This window comes from Molossus molossus, unplaced genomic scaffold (assembly GCF_014108415.1).
Source record: "Molossus molossus isolate mMolMol1 unplaced genomic scaffold, mMolMol1.p scaffold_m16_p_12, whole genome shotgun sequence".
In the NCBI taxonomy this organism is placed as follows: Eukaryota; Metazoa; Chordata; class Mammalia; order Chiroptera; family Molossidae; genus Molossus; species Molossus molossus.
The window spans coordinates 51,312,730-51,326,790 of NW_023425347.1; the positions used below are offsets into that span (position 1 = coordinate 51,312,730).

The window sequence follows — 14,061 nt, forward strand, 5'->3', positions numbered from 1 at the left end:
AACAGATGGACACGGACAACGAGGCCTGGTATGGGGTGGGGGGGGGATGGTTAGGAAGGTGTCAATGGGGGAAAAAAGGAGAAACATCTGTAACAAAAATAAATTAATAAAAAATTAGAGTGAAGCTATCTGGAGATGACAGAAAAATTCTGTTATAATTATCGCTGAACAGGGAGACAGAAGATCTGTGTTCCGTTTCTTACTCTGGCATTTTAAAGTTATATGAACATGGGATTAATTGAATCTCAATTTCTTTATTTGTAAAGTAACACTGACAAAATTTTCCCATCTAACTCCTTAAGATTCTCTTTGAAATAAAATAAAAGGTATATGAAGATCATGTCTACATTATTGGAGCTACATACTTCAACATTTTCTAATTTGAGTAATGTTTTGATCATAAAAGTACAAAGAAAATATATGTGTGAACCAGTGGAAGTACCTTCACAGAACTAAATCCAGCTCTCAAAAGCAGCAGCTCCTTCTTAAGGTGCAAAGAGTAATACATCGGATTAACAAATACTAACTTTGAAAATAATTTAGGCCTCAAAAGACATGTGTATCCATTTTGTTCTTGTTCATAAATGAAAAGAAGACAACATAAGAGAAGTTGGTAGCACAACCAAATATCTTTATTTTCTCATGTTGACCTGGCAACAGTGTTATATTAATATTTGTTTTAAAACTATTTATTATTAGCAGTTTGAAGATTACACTGTTGTGTTAAAATGACTGTTCTGGCAGGGGAAAAACGCCAACCTAATGTAAATGAAAGGAGTCTGTAACATTAAAGATAAAAGTAATTGCACGTAAGTACTGTCCTCGTGTTGATAAAGCTGTTTCCCATAAGGAAATGATTTAACAATTCTGAAACCACTATCCATGTGTAGTGGATGGAACAATGAAGTTAATATATGACATATGGTAGAAACCAGGTTTCTCACTATTGGAATAAGAGGTTATAGAGAAAAGAGAGGAGGAGGAGGGTACAATAATCCATGTAGTAATGGATGAGAGTTGAAGAGCGCATGAATCCATGTTTAGCTTCATGTAGATATAGATGGTTGCACACAGACATATTTCTGGATATATAATACATATATTAGCATGCACACATCTATTTTCTTGCTCTGTCAGCTGATAAGGCCTGGGTGACACCCTTGTAGCAATAACACACCTAGTGCTCCAAGTTTAGTTTCTAATACCATTCTTTGATAAAAGGTGCCAGAGCTCCTTGGAGAAATGGCTGATTGTGGGACTGGTCAGGAAACATACAAGATGAACCTGGAGCCACAAAATAAGTGACAAAAGCCACGGGTGTACATCAAGGAACACACGAGTCAAATGATGGAGCCTCTCTTGGCTCAAGCTGGAACAGTTTGAGCAATAAAATAAACAAAGTTGTACTGGACTATAACCCAAAGTATAAATAAACATCCATGAGTCCACACTGGCACTGTATCACTACATCTTTTCAACTAAAATCCTGTAGCCCCAGTTTAATCATAAGAAGAATACAACACAAGTCTCAATAGAGGGATATTCTAAAAACTATCTAACCAGTTTGCCTCAAAACTGTCAAGATCATAAAAAAAAAAAACAAGAAAAATCTGAAAACCTGTCACAGTCAGGAGGAGCCTAGGGAGGCAGCATGACTGAATACAATGTGGTGTCTTGGATGACATCCTGGAACAGACAAGGAAATTAGGTAAAAATTAAGGAAAAATGAATAAAGTACAGACTTTAATTAATAATAATGTATCAATATTGGTTAACTAATGGTGATAAATGTACCATACTAAAATAGATTATAATAAATGAGAAAGGAGGCACGGCGGTGTGGGGGAAATCCCTGTAATGTCTTTGCAATTTTTCTATAATTCTAAATACATATAATTACTTCTAAAATAGTTCTTTTTTTTTTTTAAAGGATTATATTCATGGACCTCCAGAGAAAGAAGCAGACTTATTCCCCTATTCCAATGATCTTACATTATATGTAAAACTAAGATACATACTTGCTCATGGTCATAAAAGTTATTAAAGGAACTAAATTGAGATTTGTGTTTACTTCAATGTATTGTCCTTTATACCACAATTGCAGTTTATTACTGGAGACAAATATAATAAACAAGGGATTAGCTTTCTGTTATTTTCTGATGATCCCATTTCAGTAGACCTTGTGCATAATTCAGTAATATTTTATCTATGTGGCATAATTTCAATGAAGCTCATAATAATTTGCTACTAAATTTAATTTGAAAATAATAAGCAGTGCTCAGAGAATGTCATATTGTATATTTTACCTTTCAAATTAACATAACATACTGTATATGATCTTTTCTAAACATCGTGTGTGTGCTTTTCTATAATACAATGATTCCCTAATGGGCTTTTGAGTGTGTATGTGTGCGTGCCTCGCAGTTCTAAAGTCGGTCCTTACAGTCACTGTGTGGAGATCACCGATCTCTTCTTCCAACACCATATTTCCAGTTTTTACTTTGTCATATACTTTGCTAGCCTTTAACAGCCAGTTTCCCCTTCAATTCTGTTACTTCTGGGAAGGTGGCTATGTTGCAGTAAAGAGAGCAGTAGAACAGAGAAGTCTTCAGGGTGTCACTTTTTAGCGATGTCATTTGAAGCAAATCTATACCTTTTTGAGCTTCTAAGAATCATTCAGAGATACAATAAAATACATTCTATATCTGTATATTTATTTTATTTCTTTTCTATAAGAAATGAAAGTAAGTAAGCTTACAGGATTTTTGAAGCAAAAATAGTTCCAGTAGAAATGAATAGTACAGATAGCCAACAAACATTTATTGAGAATTAGCCTTTATTTAGAGTTTATAAGATGTCTGGCACTACACTAAAGTGCTTTATATCCATTATTATCTTAAATTCTTATGTCATAGGTTTATTACCATTTCCATTTACACTTTTAAAAAAAAGTGCCTTAGAAAGGTTAAATCACTTGCCCACATGAGCATTAGTGTTGGAATTTGGGGAGCATTGTTTTCTCAACTTGAAGTAGTTTTATTTATTTATTTATGCTAAATTTTAATTTTTCTAGTATGTTTGAATAAACAACAGAAAAAATATAAAGAACGGCATATGGAATCACCACAAGGAAAGTGCTTTCTTCTTTATTAAAATTCAGTTATATCATTCAGAATGCATTTGACCGAAATTAACAGAAAACCTGGCTTATATTGGCTTAAACAATAAATACTACTGTTTGAACTTGACACATAAGGTAAAGTCTAGGGGTATGGTAGCTCTGGGGAGCTTCCATCTCTCATTCTGTCAATTCCTGAATCAGATTCATTCTAAGACTGGCTCCTTTTGCAGTCAAATATGGATGTACTTAATGATATAGATTTCAGGTAGCATATCCAAATAAGGAAGTGTGCAGAGGGATAAAAGAGGCAGATTATTTTCTGTGTATCTTCCTAAAATGAAGGACAGCTTTTGCAGACCCCCTTTCTTGTCTCATTGGCCAGAACTGGGTCTAAACCAATCACTGACCAAGAGATTGGAATGGCCATGATTGGCCTAGACCAATCCTGATTTACCTTGGAGCTTGAAACAGAGACTTCCTTCCCTGAGACTTGCAAGGGAGGGCAGATGCCCAGCCAGCCAGGGAGAGAGAGGTCTAGATGTCAAATAGGTGACTAGTCATGTCTGCTGCTATCCCACAATCAAGTAAATAGAGGAGCCATGGCTAAGACCTCAGGCTCCAACCCTCACTACTTTTTATTTTTAGTATGTTGCTTCTACTTTATCAGATGTAGCTTCCAGGTACATTATTGTTTTCTAAAGCTTCCAGGTACTTAAATAATATTTAGAAAATATTATTTTCTAAAGCTTACAGAATCAAAGGACTTACTATAGTTTTATTATACTGAATTAAGAAAAACTGACAATTAACTTAGAACATGGCTTAGGCAATAAAGACTGGAATTCATCCCATATTCCGTCTAGTCTCATTCTATAATTTATTTTTTATTTAGTAATTTGTTTTTAAATTTATTAGGGTGACATTGATTAATAAGGTAACATAGGTTCCAACTGTACATTTCCATGATACACAATCTGTACATTGCATTGTGTGCTCACCACCCAATGTCAAATCATCTTCTGTGACCATGTACCATGAGATAAAAGGTCCCAATCAATACAATAAAGTTCCCCGTGAAAATTTAGCCTGTGCATGTGCTCACAGATCCACTAAAGAAGCACTGTAACAAGATAAATGATAAAAAGGTTGTCAGTCTACTTCCTCAGGTGTACACAAGGATTCTTGTAGTTAAATGAAAAAAACATGTAAGCCAAAGAAAAATTGGTTTGAACTCCATCTGCACTTTATTTTATTTGTGTGATCCTAGGTCTATTACTATTTTGTTTATAATTTGTGTTATAATGCAATACAACTTAGACTACATTCTTTTGATTCCTCATTTGTAAAACAGATCATTTCTACCTCGCCCCTATGAGGTACGCATTAACTACATGTGGGAAATGAGGAATACACATAGTCTTTCGTTTTTCTACTTTACTATACAGACTCTTCCTAAAGCTTCAGGCACATCTGAGGCAATTATTATGCTTCATTTACCATGCCTGCTCAGGTAAGTAAGGTGCACGAACAAGTCCATGGTGCCTCTGGAATAGTCAGAAGCAGGTGGGTATAAAAGAAAGAGAGCAAGAGCCTCAATGAGACCAAAGTTAATAATGTTCAGTCGAAATAGTTGTAATGTAAAATCTGTATAATGTTGGATCACTGACTTAGCTAATGGCATCCTTGACTTAATTAATTGCATTCAATATACTTTTGTATATTTTGTCTGGAAACACCTTGGTATATATGATACTTAATATTATGTGTGAACTGGGCTGGGCTATGGTGCCCAGCGATTTGAACAAATATTATTCTGGAAGGTGTTTGTTAGAGAAGATAAACATTAAATCAGTAGACTTTAAATAAAGCAGATCGATTACCCTCCATAATGTGGGTGGACCTCATCTCATCCAAATCACTACTTTTAATAGAAAAAAAAGAGTTAAAATGCTTACCCCCTTCTCTCTCTCTCTCTCTCTCTCTCTCTCTCTCTCTCTCTCTCTCTGACATATATTACATCTTTTGTTTCTGTTTCTCTGGAGAAGCCTAACTAATAGAGTACAGTCTTCACCCCTTTACCTGTGGTTTCACTTTTCTTACATCATTATTCACATTGTTTGCTAGAAAAAGATCAATTGTTTGATGGGGACAAGGAGACTCCTTCCCAAGGAATTACAGCTTATGTCCCAAAAATTTAAACTTAACTTTTGGAAAATTCTTAGGAAAAAAAATTCTGAGACAAGGCAATAATATCTCATGACTTCTGGAAATAACCATGAGCCTGCCCGTGTGTTAACCGTACACCTACTCCTCAAAATGGCCTTTGCAAAGATGTTCAGCCCAAAGTTGTACTGCTGTGTCCCCCAAGATATTGTCATCACTACATATTTCAATATAATTAAGCCAGATCAAAACATACTCCCTGATAGTTTAGCACAGACAATACTCCTGAGTTTAGTCTCAGGGTGGAAGGTTAATGAAGCTTAGTAACCTGACACTCTATAGCAACAGAGTAGGCAAAGCTCCCTCTTCATTCAAGCTACCATTTAGTGAGCTGTGACGAAACATTCTTTCCAGGTAAGCATTAGTAGGTGGGACAACACATTCAGATTTAAATCTATTTATGGGCTATATTAACAGAATTTTGTTCCTCAGATCAATTTACTTTGCAGGTACAAATTCCATTCAGTGGATGGCAACAGCTCCTCAATGTTCTCTAGAGATTTTGGTTTCTGTCAAGACTTCCTTGCTTTCTCTCTCTCCCTGTATTTTTCTACGACTATGACTGTGACTCCCTGAGTCACAAAAGACTTTGCAAAGTGACAATTGCAAAGAAAGTCATCATATGGCTGTATGTTATTTATTATGTGATGTTAATTGTTTGATTTAATATCCTAGCAGTCCATGTTAAGTTAAAGGTAAATGGGCATCGTCTGAAATAGGTCGGTCAGTTCAGCACACTGTCTCTCAGACATCTCTTCTTAGTGTCTTCTCCACACTCACTCTAAAACCTGGCCACTTTGGGGTTTCAAGTGAAAAAACCTCTTTTCCACCAACAGCAATTTACTGAGCTTTCATTATGAATAAGGCATTTCCGTAGATGCTAGAGACACTGTGCTTGATGCTGGGGTTGAAATTCAATCTGGGAGATTTATTGCTTAAATTATAGCTAGTGGGACCAGTCTCATTAAATGGAAAATTCTACTTATAGTATATGGTAGAAGGAGGCAAAGGCTAGAGGAAGTGCAAAGGACAGTTTTTTCTTCCTTCTAAAAACTCGGAGAACACAAACCCTTTAAACAATAATAGAGTCCAATAGTTAGAAAATGAAATGTACTCTATGTAGTCTCTGGACCTTTGCACATGATTTTATTTCTAAATCAATGATCAGCTTCTACCCCCTTTTCGTCTCAAGATGCAAATGTCACTTCCACCCAGAAGTTCTCCTGTCTATTCGAGTCAGGTGGCTGTGTTCCTCTCCCATATCATCATGCACTTTGCCCTACCATAAAACTGCAATGTTTGCTTGGTTCAATTGGTCTTTCCTGGAAAACTGTTAACATTCCGTCTACAGAAACATACACTTCTTGATTGATATTTATCTCTAGGGCACACAGTAGGCACTCAATCTATATAGTTGTCAAATAAATAAATGGATCAGTTAAGCCACAATCAGTACAGAAATTACAGATCCTTTCCGTATATCTAATGACCTTCACGTCTCTACCCCTTTCATTAACTTATTCATTCAACAATTATGAATTAAGCTTCTACATTTGTATATCAAAATGAATATTAAATACTCAACATATTCTGCTTAAGAAGGCATATCTGATACAAATTAATTAATTAGCCAGGTCATCAATTATTAATATTGAAATACTTATTATTTCCAATATAATCTATAAATTACTTGTTTTTTATACTCATCAACTGCCACCTATTTCCCACTTGCCTGACACCTCCACAGGCAGAACATAAGCCCCAAGAGGACAAGAATTGTTTGCTACTTTGTTCATTGCTTTCCCCGAGTTCTTAGAAGAGTCCTGGCACATAGTAATTAGTCAATACACATCTGTTGCATGAATGAGATAATACATTAATGAATATACATTAAATGACTTTGGCTTGTAGGTTAAAGCCCTGGATTCAAGTCCTGGCTGGAAAACTCTTATGGTACCAACTCCACAGAGTTTTGTGAGGATTAAATGAGATAATGTTCGTGAAAGCAAATTGAGAAATACTGACCAAGTATAAGGTATCATTAATAATCTTGAAGCAGAAACACGCTGATAACACTGATAAAATATCATGGTAGTATTTACTTACTTTTATTTTTCAGTTTTATAAGATAGTCAGTGAAAATTTGAATTCGTTTCTGAAGTTATCTTCTTGCCTCACCAACACACCAAGTATCTGGTACGAGACTGTTTCCAATGAATATACTTAAGTAACTCTGTGTACATTCATGTGCAGCTCTCACACCAGTGAAACAGGGGAGGGAGAAGGAAACCCACTCACATTGACTGATTGACATATTTCCCACACACGTAAATGATGGACTTTTTGTTCACTTGAGATGAAACAAGTTTGTTCCAGTTAAAGTTGAAAATGTATTTATAACTACCATTTAGTTATAAAACAGGTTATCTTTGTGAGACACGCCAATAAACACTATTGTTTCCATGCACTGGTTTGTCTCCACAATTCAGAGCTTCTTGTTCCATGCCAATCTGCTTGTGCCTCAATTCAGCTCTGTGAAGTAGTAAGTGCTACAGAATTTCTATGCAGGGATCTAGGCACAGGGCCATGGCTAGACTGCATGGTTAACGGTGAGGGCTCTAGAGTCAAATGGCCAGCGATTTTGTCCTGGTTTCACCATTTAATGAGCTGTATGATACTTAGCAAGTTACTTGACTTCTCTGGATTTTTAATTTTTTATTCAAAAATGATATTAACACCAGTGCTTCTGTGAAGAGCAAAGAGGTAATCTAACAAAGCAGTAAGAATAGTCCTTGGAACAGATTAAATGCTCTTACTACTAAGAAGGTCTTTCCTCAGAAAAAACAAAAACAAAAAGTCTTTGTTTTAAAGTATCTGAACAGTCCTTATCCTACAGGCGCAGACGCACAGATATTGTCCATTTGTGTGTGATTGAGGATAGTTACTTAGAAGAGTCAAGTAAAAGGCAATTAAATACTCACATCAAATCACACAATGTACTCTTTATGAGACAGTTTACTAGCCTAGAGTAGGCATTCCCTTACTTAATATATTGTTAAGTATAGACGCCTTAACATAAAATACGTGCTTCATTATAAAAGCTGAGCAAGTTAAGGAACATTGACTGGAAACTTAACTGGAATAATTGTAGTTAAATATTTTCAAAAGAGGCCAATGAATGATGTGATACCTGTAGAGATTTCCTAATATACCGTAATCCGCTCCTTAGCGCCATCCGGCAGAATTAATTGTCTCTAGAATGAGTCATGCGCTGCACCACCGCCCCGCGTCTGACACCGGGAAGCCAGCACTGCTTGCGCTTGCCTCGTGTGGTAAGGCCCGGAGCACCGCCAGAGCGAAAACCAAAGTAAAGAAAACAATGTAAGTGAGCAGCTCCATGAAGCAAATACTACTGAAAAACATGTTACCAGCAGTCGGTCTAGTAGTTTGAAACCCAGCCCTATTCATTACCAACTGGGACAATGGGCAAGTTAATTAATTTTCTTGTGCCTTACTTTCTTCATTAAAAAAAAGAAAAAAAGGACATGACGATACTACCTATCTCATTAGGTAATTATGAGGTTTAAATGAAGTAATCTATGTAAAACGTTTAAAACAGCCCCTGATATTTGGTAAATACTCGAAAAAAAGTAAAAATGATCATTTTTACAAAACTCTGTTTAGGTACAGTGCATCATCATCTTCTAAGTGTGCTGATTATATAGGTTGGTATTAAAAGGAAATGATGTAACGCTCCTCATCCTTTAACATAGTTTAGGTAACACCTTCTCTGGGTTGAGTAGGAGTCAGCTAGGCAAACAAGTAGCAAAGGCACTGAGGAGAGAAGCAACATAATGAATAAACATAATAAATATAGGATTTGACCACAAGGAGATTTTGGTAAGACACCTGTTGACACCAGCGACTGCAGCTTAGAGGGGGAGAATTTGGGCGGCAGAGAGACCAGGTAAAATGCCATTGGAATATTTCAGGCCAGAGATACAAGGATGTGCACTAAGGCATTGATAACAGGCAGAGAAAAGCACGGGGGAGCGTGAAAGTCTGTGTGGATAGAGTATGAACAAGACTTAGCAATGAATAAGTTACAGGAAGCTAAGGAGAGGGCAAATTCAATAGCAAGCCCTGAGAAGCAGGTTCTAAAAGTAATTCCAAAGTCATTTCAGAATCATTAGGAGCCATGAACAGAGTGGTTAACATGAACAGAGCCCTCCTGGGAGTTACTCTGTAGAAAAGAGTACAAATGCACTTTTGTTACTATTTGTATTCTGGAATGCTTGCCAAATAAAACAGGTCAGAGTAAGTGCCAAAAATTAGTATAATCCTTTTGGAACACAATTTGATGGTATGTATAAAGAGACATAAAACTGTTCACAATCACTCATACAAGGATTTTACTTCTAGTAAATAATTTCAATGAGTTTAGTCAGTAAAGGGATAGAGAACTATACAAAACTATGTAATTTGGACATTATTGATAATAGGGGAAGTGTCTGTATAGCCTGAATGACCTTCAGGAAGAGATAAATTACATAGTATATCAACTTCATAGACTGTTGTACAAATAATAAGAAATACACATTAATAACTCTTACCACTTACTGAATTCAGTATATGAGACACATTATAGATTATTTCATTTAATCATCATAATTCTCAACAGTGAGTATTGTTATCCCCATATTATGAGGAAAAAAAATAGGCTGATGAGATATTAAGCAAATTTCTCAAGGTCACCAGCTAATGAATGGCAACGGGACAGGAGATGTTTGTGGATAGGTTGTGTTAAGGGATTTAGAGTGAGTTGTGTGTGTTCATGGCTGCGAGAAGGTCCCAGCCTCTGCTTCTACGGAGGGGAAAAAGCAGAACAAGGATTTAAGCTTAAGTCAGGTTCATCTGACTACAACGCATGTATTTGATCACCAGGTTAACAAGTCATGTTGAAATAACAAGAGATGAACTTCACCTATAAAACATGTATACCTAAAAGCTAAATCAAAGAAGGGTACAGAAGAAATGAGAACTATTGTGTTTTGAAAGTTTACAAAATTTCCTTAGATATTGTTGCAGTTTGGTTTTCTAAATAAAGAACATATAAAAACAAGTAAATATTAAAATTAAAAAATTATAAAATATTAAAATTAAAAAATTAAAATTAAAAAATTATATTTTACATATCCAAGTCTGTTGCAGACATCTCAAACTATCAGTACATTTTAAAACCATCAATGAAGAATATGTAATTTCATTGATGAAAACATCAATGAAATCTATTATTTGCTTAAGAATAAATCTGAAAAGTTCTTTTAACCACCTGTTAATTACTTCTAAAAGCAAAATAATATAAAGCATTATCAGATATTTAAATATAGTTTATTACTATTATTAAAGCCACTTAAATTCTGCTGTGACTTTTCATGAACTTACATTATTTTTTATTAATTTTCTTATAATAAAATGTGATTATTTCTCAACTAACTAAAATTCCAAGAATAATTCAATTTTGAAATTACACAAATTACAAAATTTTCACTTTTATGCTCCATTCATCACTCAGCCTTTCTTACATATCACATGCTACAAAAGTCAAATTTAATTTTATGGAAAAGCGGATTCTTTGAAAAATTTTTACACAGCATAAAACCACATATTGAGCCCAGCTGGTGCGGCTCAGTGGTTGAGCATTGACCCATGCACCAGGAGGTCCCAGTTCGGTTCCTGGTCAGGCCATATGCCCAGGTTGTGGGCCTGATCCCCAGTGGAGGCATGCAGGAGGCGGCTGATGTATGTTCTCTCTCATTGATGTTTCCATCTCTTTCTCCCTCTTCCTTCCTCTCTCTCTAAAACCAATAAAGAAAAAAATATTCTTAAACAAACCACATATTGATTAGAAACATTTATGTAAAACTAAAAAAACTAAAACCCTTCTGAGTCATTGAAAGGTAGAGTTTAAGTGTCAGAATTCCTTGAGAAGATCACTCATTCTCTCCAATCACACATCCTCTCCAATCACACATCTGCAGTTTTCTCATTTGTAAAACTGGGAAGATAAAATGCCCTGGCTCCCAGAGATGTTTCGAAGTGTATTTATTATTATTATTATTTTTTTATCCTCATCCAAGTACATTTTTCCATCATTAGTTCAGATAGAGTTGGAGAGAGAGAGAGGAAGAGAGAGAAAGAGAACACTGATGTGAAAGGGACACATCGAGTGGCTGCCTCCCGCACGACCCAACCAGGGCCAGGGATGAACTGCAAACGAGGTACGTGCCCTTAGCAGAAACCGAACCCGGGTCTCTCTGGACCACAGGCCAACACTCCAACAGCTGAGCCAAACTGGCCAGGGCAGATGTTGTGAAGTTTAAAGACATGTAATATATTTATCAAAGTATTTCTGATAGATGAAAATATTAGTTCTTATTGTTTAACCTAAAAGTAAGATGCTTGGCATTTCTACTTCCAGTGTAAGTTCTTACATTTAGGGCAGAGCCCCCTAAATGCTCAGCTATGTTTTAGCTAAAATCTTAGTAGAGAGAAAACTGCCATATATCTAGTCCTGAATTCAAATGAGGCAATATTCTCTTTAGATGAAAACAACAACAAAACAACAAAAAATAATGCAGAAGAGTTTGACTAGCATTAGGTACTTGTAATGCAATGACTCAAAAGTTATGAAAACATTCAAGTGTTCCCCAAAAGTCATCTTTTTGAAGCAAAAAATAGTATTTACTCTCTTTCTTTATTTATTTTTTTATTTTGTTGGGTATAAAATACAGTCTCTCAGAAATTTTGATTCTTGATTCATTTCAGATGATGTTCTTATGTTCTTTTAAATCAGCATATTTTATATAATGATTTAACTTTATTCAAAACTTTCATTAAATTGGAACATCTGCTGCTTTTTACAAGCTGAAGACATATGGTAGGGGTGTGTGTGGTGTGTGTGTGAGAGAGAGAGGAAGTGGAGAGATGAAAGAGAATATGTGAGAGGCAAGATAACCTGTATTACCCTATCATAGCATTCAGCATAAATAAAGTCATTGCCTTTATTCCCTTCTAGACTATAAAGTGATTAAGAATAGGAATTAAGTCCATCCCCACCACTTGACGTAATGCTTTGCACATAGAGAACATCATCAGATCAACATATTTTAATAAGTGTTTACAGGGCAAGAAGAAAAAAGAAGTAAAAACAGAATAAAAGAAATAATGAGAATACTAAAAGAGATAAGGAGAGTGTTTGTATTACTGAGGTAAGACTGTAGACCAGCCTTTAGGAGTTATTATGTAGGTACCTATATATTAGCAAGTATGATAAACTTGCTAATGCCTTATTAATAGAATAAAAATGGCTAATCCTTGCTTCATTTAATTCCTACTTAATCTAACTGGTAGAAGAAATGGGTAATTAAGTACCCACTTGGTCATCAATCCTGATTCACAGATCAGAATTCTTGTGAATTTCCAGATAATGTACAAAAATAAAGAATATTTGTCTTGATGACATTGGGTTATGAAAAACTATGGAAGCTATTGTTTTATTATGCTTTTCTATAGGAACATTATTTGAGGATCATATGGCTGTTCTCCAAAGCATATATGATTTATGTTTGCTAGGCAGAGATTTTTTTTTTCCTTCTTGACATCTATGAAGAGACCAAATAGCGTCTTATCCCTTCCCTTTTTATAAAGTGGCAGCATAAAATCTCCTCAACAACATCAGATACAAATGTAACTAAATGGCATGAACAAATGTAACTAAAATGTAAAGTGGAAGTTCTACCACTATTAGTTCTACCACTATTAAACACCCCATTTGGGGGCATTGATTACCACTATTTTTCTTTCTGCCTGTTTATTTTGAGAAAGTCTTTGGACAGTTTCAAAAATTAAATCAAATTAACTCCTGTAACTGCTGGGCACAGCATCTTCCTCTGGTATGCTATTTAGAATCAACCATCAATGATTATATCCTGCTGTTTTTATAGGATTTGGGGGGTTTAGTTCCAATTTCCATGAATCATTATCATCCTCATCTTGTGAAAATAAAACTTCAATTTATGTATGACTAAGATGTCCTATACTTAAGGAAATTAGCTATAGTTTCTAATCACTACTTAATGTAATAATAGTAATAATATTAATAAATGATTATAATATTTTACAATACCTTACATATTTTTGTACCTTGTATTTTAAGTGTTTTCATATTTATTTTCTCAGTCTTTACATCTCTGTAAAAGAATTAAAACAGACTAAATTTCTACACAGATCATGTTCTTTCTCTTCTTTTTTATTTATTTTTTAATTTTTATTTATTGCTTTTAAAGAGAGAGGATGTGAGAGGGAGAGAAAGATAGAAATATCAATGAGAGAGAACATGGATTGGCTGCCTGTTGCATGCTCCCCACTGGGGATCAGGCCCACAACCTGGGCATGTGCCCTGACCGGAAATTGAACCAGCGACCTCTTGGTGCATGGGTCAACACTCAACCACTGAGCCACACAGGTCACAGATTACATTCTTTAGGTATTTTTGATATCTGGCTCATACCTGATATTAAGCCTGCTAATGAACTGTCTGGAACTGAACATGATCTAATAGTTGAACAGCACATCAGTTGGCAGATGAAATTAGTCCATAGTTGGCATTGTCAGGATTAATTGGACACATCACCAGAAACCTGAAACATGACATT

The 14,061-nt window shown here is 35.3% G+C and overlaps 1 protein-coding gene across 1 annotated transcript in view; it reads right to left on the reverse strand.

Annotated features, from left to right (window-relative positions):
• LRRC7 (leucine rich repeat containing 7) overlaps window positions 1-14,061 on the reverse strand; it is a 460,161-nt gene that overhangs the window by 426,290 nt on the left and 19,810 nt on the right. The gene's annotated exons all lie outside the window — the stretch shown is intronic.